A 6773-nucleotide genomic window follows, 5' to 3' on the forward strand; every position below is an offset into this window, starting at 1 on the left:
CCAGAAACGGCTTTACCTTCCTGTGTCTCTCGGGTGCCTCATTAGCGCGGTGACTGGCACATGGCGGGGGTTAAGTGCTAGTTGACTCTCAAAAACATTCACGTCAACTGCGAACATCACTTTTCCCAGTGTGCCTTAGTGGGGATTTTTCATAGCCCGTTGAATGACAGAAACATCCAACCAGTCCACAATTATTTATGAAGGGTTTACTGGGTCCGGATCCTGCGCCAAGCACTGGGATTACAAGAAAGGAAAAAACTTGATGACTGTCCCCCAGGAGCTTCTCGGTCCGTTAGAAGAAAGGGGGGGGGGGGGAGAGTGACACAAGGACACTTTCAAAGTTTCTCTTAAAAACTTTAGAATTTATTAAACAACACGAGAGCCCACAGGATCACGCAGCGTGCACGTCCTCATTTGAGAAGAGACTTGAGGCAGAAACACTAACCAGAAGGGTATTGCTTTAATCTAAATGAAAAGAAATAAGGGCTTGTCTTCCAGAAAACTGGACTTCAGTGGAGAAATTAGGGCTAAATCTATAGATCTTAGAATCATCTGACGAGTGATGCTGGCTGAACCTATGGGAATCAATGGAAAAACCTAACAATCTTCTAGAAGAAGAAGATATGAGGGTCTGTGGTTAGTGGGCATGACCTGAATAAAAATCCAGCAAAAGGAGATTTAAGTCAAACAGGTAGGAGTCTAGGAGAGAACTGAGTCTGCATACATTCATTCATTCATTCAATATATTTGTAGTGGAGTAGACCAAACATTAATTAAGCACCCTAAGGTGCAAGGTACTGTTTATTGACTTCTAATCTATTGTTCTTTTAAAAATTAATTTATTCTCAGGGCAGCTAGATGGCACAGTGGATAGAGCATTAACCCTGAAGTCAGAAGAAACTCAGTTCAAATCTAACTTTGATGAGAGTAAAACTCTGACCTGAGACAACCCTGTGAAGTTATGTGAAATCACCAACAAAAAGTTATACAAACTCAAATGGTCTTATATCCTCTGGAGACAAGAAGATGAGTCTTCAGAAAATGTCTCCTTTCATATACAAACTCAAATGGTCTTGCATGCAGAATGTCAATTTTTAGACTCCTGTATAAAATAAGTCTTCAGAAAATGTCTCTTTGCAAATCACTTCTCTCTTGAGGATGATATTGCCCACCAAAGAAGTCTTTCTCTTGGTGTCTCTTTAACAATAAAAGCTTTTGACGCCCAGAAAAAGAACTCTGGGAGATGACTAAAAACCATGACATTGAATTCCCAATTCCTATATTTATGCCCACCTGCATTTTTTATTTCCTTCACAAGCTAATTGTACAATATTTCAGAGTCTGATTCCTTTTGTACAGCAAAATAACGTTTTGGTCATGTATACTTATTGTGTATCTAATTTATATTTTAAGATATTTAACATCTACTGGTCATCCTGCCATCTGGGGGAGGGGGTGGGGGGTAAGAGGTGAAAAATTGGAACAAGAGGTTTGGCAATTGTTAATGCTGTAAAGTTACCCATGCATATATCCTGTAAATAAAAGGCTATTAAATAAAAAAATAAAAGCTTTTTTTTTACCACAGCCTTTGAGTTAAGCGAATTTCCTTGGCTGCAAATCTCACACCTTGGAGAACAAGGAAACTCTCATCCATTCCTGCCACACCTCTCCTTCGGTACCCTGCCCTCATCAACTTCAGATACTACTTACTAGTTGTGTGACCCTAGACAAGTCACTCAACCCCAATTGCCTCACACATATATAAATTAATTTATTCTCAACTTAAATACCAAAAAAGTAGAACAGAAAAAGAATATTTTATATGAAATCCTAAATCTCTGTTATGAAAAGATTAGAACACTTAGCACAATACCTGGCACATAGTAGTGTTTAACAGATGTTTATTGATTGATTGCTGCACAACTTGGTTTTTCCTTTCAAGTATAAAATAAATTCAACCAATTTGAAAAAATGTGTTGTCTCCATTTCCTTCTAACTTTCAGTAGATTTTCAGTAACTTTATTTTTTCTTGTATTCTCAATCTTGTAACTCTTCTCTGCCTCTCAAAAAAGGAAAAAAAAAATCCTTGTAACAAATATGGACATTCAAACTCTTACATTGACTTTGTCCAAAAATGTATATATCCTTTTCACTACCTCAAGCCCATCACATCTATACCAGCAAGTGAGTTATTAGCATCATCATTGGTGCTTTTTATTCAGAACATAACCAACATCAAATAAAATGAGCATATCTTTTTTTATATAGTAGAAAAGTAAAAGGAGATTGTACGTGAAACTTCAGATTTCTATTATGTACATTTAACAGGGATCTGTTGCATTCCTGGAATAAGATAGCTGTGGAAGAAGCTAAAAAGAAAATGGTGTTTCCCCCATCAAGATGCTAGGGAATTGTTTCTGACAGAATTATAAAGATATATAAGAGATTGTCTTAGAGAGACAGCATGTATAGACATTTTTAACTGGTTCTGGTTAGCTAACCATATGTTGAAGAGTAGGCTCTTTGATTTGCTGAGAAGGCAATCAAAGGTCTGTCAGCTTCAGCTATTGTCTCTTCCTCAGCACTTTGGGGGAGCTTGGGAACAAGTGAAGGAGTAGATCTTTATGACCTTGTGCATTTTAAAGATCTAGAGAATTCCTCAATGATTTGGTTATTCCAGAATTAAGGTTTAGAGCTAGAGCAACATTTGTCCCCAAGATATAACTAAAGGGTTGTCTTCCACAACCTGGAGTTCTACGACTCAAGTTTATAACCAGGGAAACATTGATGCTGATGAAGAAAAAGGAGGGATCATCAGGATTCCAAACTGATGGTAGCCAAGATAAGAACTCATTTGGAACCTCTAGGCCTGAACTAGGTGGGATTGATATTATGTGGGAATTGAATTAAAATTTGAATTTACTACCCCAGAAACTAAGGTTGTATGAAGGAATATGTGTGTAATATTTGTATATTTGCTCTTGCTTTATCTTTGAAATAAACCTTATTTTGTTAAAGCTAACCGTTTGTTACCTGATGTTTGGCAATTCAATGGTACTGTGTGCTATTCACTGGCCCTTTAATAAATAGGGAGAACACAATAGGTAGAAGTTGAAACCAATGGTATTAGAAAAGAACAGTAACTCAACTGAAGTGGCAATACAACTTTTTTTTTTCTTTTTCATGGCCCTAGAAGGATCACTGAAAACAGCTGCACACAACCCCTGAATCTTGAGACAGTGACCCTCTATCCTGGAAGCAAATTCCCATTTTAACTTCCTCTGACCAGTTATTCATTCCCTTGCTGTCTGTACACTGAGACTTCCAGATGCCACTGTTGGCTCCACTGATTCAGCGGCTCTCCAGACCTGTCTCTGGTTTGCTGCAACTAGGGCTAATGCTGATGTGACCTGAGCTGGACTACACTCTACTTTCACCCTGGTCAAAACTTTTCTGCTGACCTCCCAAGTTGTCCTGGGCTGGAAAATTATTTCACTTTATATTTTTGTGGTCTTGTTGCTCTAGACTTTGTTTAGAATCATTATTTAAAGGTATTTGGAGAAGTCTGGGGGAGAGTTCAGGCAAATCCTTGCCTTGATGCTGCCATCTTGGCTCTGCCTCCTGGAAATTTGTTTTGCCTGAGCCACATGTGATTCAAAGGGAGGCAGAATAGACATCTTTAGCCTCTTCTCCCAATTCGACCTTATTTTCTTCCAGAAGGGAAAGTAAAAGAGGAGTCAAAGATTGGCCACTTTAATCTTCCCAGAAGGAGAGAATACAAGACTAGAATCATAATTGTCTGCTCCCTTAAATATTACCACTCTAAGGGATGTAGCTTTCATCTTAAAGGTACACTTCTGATTACTACTCACTAATGGAGGAAGGAAGACGACCCCCAAGTTCTATATTCAAGGTTTGACCCTTTTCCCAACAAATACCAATTCCTTATCCAAGTCAACAGCAAAGCAGAAATCAGAGAAAAATATATATAGGAGAATATATTCCAGATGTATTAAGTGAAGGAACTCTCCCATTAGGAGTGAAATAACTCAGCTCAACCAAGTCAAATTGAGAGTCTCACATTTCATCTAAGAGGGAAATTCCCTGAAGTCTCTAGTGCATCAAGCTAGGGATGGGGACCTGATGAAGAATGCAGTTCCCTTTATGTTTACTTCTTTCCAGAGTCTTATATTGTCCATCGTATCTTTCCAGGGTCACAAATACCTAAAACAATTGCCTAGACTAACAAGACTGAAGAGTATAAACAAACTGAATCTCTCCTCACTTCCTCCATACCTAACCTGTCACATAGGTGTGGGGTATTGATCACCAATTATCCATGCCAATTGATTCTTGGGACTTGGGTCGAAGTTAGATTTTACAGTGAAGAGAATGGTTGGCTTGAAGTCAAAAAGACTTCTTGAGTTCAAATCTAGATATTAAGTATCTAAGATACTTAATAGCTGTGTGACCCTGTGTCAGCAGATTAACCCTGTTTACATCAGTTTCCCATCTTTAAAATAAGCTGGAGAAGGAAATGGCAAAGCATTCTAATATCTTTGCCAAGAAAACTTCAAATGGGGTCATAAAGAGCCTAAACAAGTGATTTTGGTTTTTCTTACCTCCTTAATGAATGGGAAAAGTGAGAGGGAGAAAATTCAGAACTAAAAATAAAATAAAATAAAATATTTAAAAATGAACTTTAAATAAATTTAAAAAATAAAATGAACATTCTCTAGTTGGGTAATCAATAGTGAAACTTTTTGGACTTTTTTCACTTAAGTTCACAAATGTATTTCAGATGACTTTATTGCTGGGAATCTGATCTTTTAGAAAATAGTGGTAGTATTATTTGATTAAACAAATGTGAAGCTATATGATACAAACTATAAGTGCTACAGAAATTTAGAAAAGAAAAAAAATCACTGTGGAATGGGATGAAACAAAGGAAACTGAGACTTGAACTAAAGGACAAGTCTGATTTTGATAGGCAACTTTAGAATGAGCATGAGAAGAGTAAGGAAGCCAATATAAATAAGTAGTGGTTCAGTGTTGTCAGTGTTGTCAGCCAGGATGAAGAAAGGAGTACAGATTTGAAAGAGGAAGTAAATTGGGTATCAAATACATGGAGTTTGAGAAGTCAGTTTTCATTTACATAGTGTTTTTAAGTTCACAAAGTGCTTTGTGCAAAATAATATTAGGTAAATAGTAAAAATATTATTTTTCTCTTTTTCAGATGAAGACATTGAAGTTTGACAAAGTTTGTTTTTTTTTTTTTTTTTTGGTAAATCTTTTATTCATTTAAAATTTAAGTACAAAACTAGAAAAGAAAAAAATATCATTTCCATGTATATAGCAAACCACAAAAGTATTCAATATAAAGCAATTTTCATTTCAAGAAAACCTATATAATAAATATTACCTATTGTTTTTAAAACTTCCCAGGTTTTCTTTGCTCCTTTCTCAGTTTTCTTTTGTTCTCTGCTGGACACTTTTTACTTTATTTTTTTTTTCCTTCCTTCCTCCTTCCCTGCCCTGTAGAGAAGGCTACAATTAAACTTGGATAGATAAATACATAAATACATAGATGCATAGATATCTATAAACAAAAACATAAACATACATGTATAATATACATATATATTCAAACACACATGTAAGACCATAATACATATATTTCCACTTGTCATCTCTTTCTCTGGAAGTGGATAGCACTTTCTTTCATAGGTCCAAGTCTTTGTATGTTTTTCTAAATCAACCAGTTCATCATTTCCTACACTATAGCAATATTCCATCACAAGCACATCCTATCTGAGAGATTGTCTAAGACTTTCCTCACCCTCCTCACTCCAATTTTCTTCTTTCCTTTTATTATTAGCTATATTGGTTTTATTTATACAAGAAATTCCTTAACCTATCCATGCCATTAAGAGCCCCTCTCATCCTCTACTCCTGTCCTATCCCCTTGTCCTAATTTCTTCCAAAATTTAGAAGATTTTTACACACACACACACACACACACACAAAAAAAAAAAAAACACATCTTGCTCCTTCTTTAACCCATTTTTGATAAAACTAAAGTTCCAACACTACCTTGAGCTTGGTCCTCACCTTTCTTCTTTTGTATCAGTTCTTCCTTTCATGCCTCATAATTATTCTTTTTTACATCTCCAGTTTTATTTTTTTATACTCATCCCATCATACACAGTTCAGCCAAAGCTTTTCTTTCAAACTATCCCCAAAATGATGACAGAGTACTGCTAACATTTTCATATATAAGAAGTAAACAATTTGACCTTATTGAGTCCCTCATAATTGGCCTTTAGTGTTTACTTCATATTTCTCCTGGATCTTATATGTTGAATTTTCCAGTAAGTTCTAATGTTTTTGTCACAAATACTTGAAAGTCAATTCATTAAACATCAATTTTTTTCTATTAAGGATTATACTTAACTTTGCTGGGTAATACGCTTGGTCATAACCTTAGATCTTTTGCTCAGTAAATATCATATTGCAAGACACATCATCCTTCAACATAGTAGCTTCTAGGTCTTCTATAATCCTAATTGTAGCTCCATAATATTTAAATTGTTTCTTTCTTTTCTTCTTATTGTTTGTAATATTTTTTATTTAACTTGGCTTTGATATTCCTAATAAGTTTTCCTCCTTGGCTCTCTTTGAGGTGGTGATTGATGGATTTTTTCTATTTGTTTTGCCTTCTTGTTCTAGAACTTCAGAGAAATTTTCCTTGATAATTTCTTATAATATTGTAT

Source organism: Sarcophilus harrisii, chromosome 4 (genome assembly GCF_902635505.1).
Source record: "Sarcophilus harrisii chromosome 4, mSarHar1.11, whole genome shotgun sequence".
Classification (NCBI taxonomy): Eukaryota; Metazoa; Chordata; class Mammalia; order Dasyuromorphia; family Dasyuridae; genus Sarcophilus; species Sarcophilus harrisii.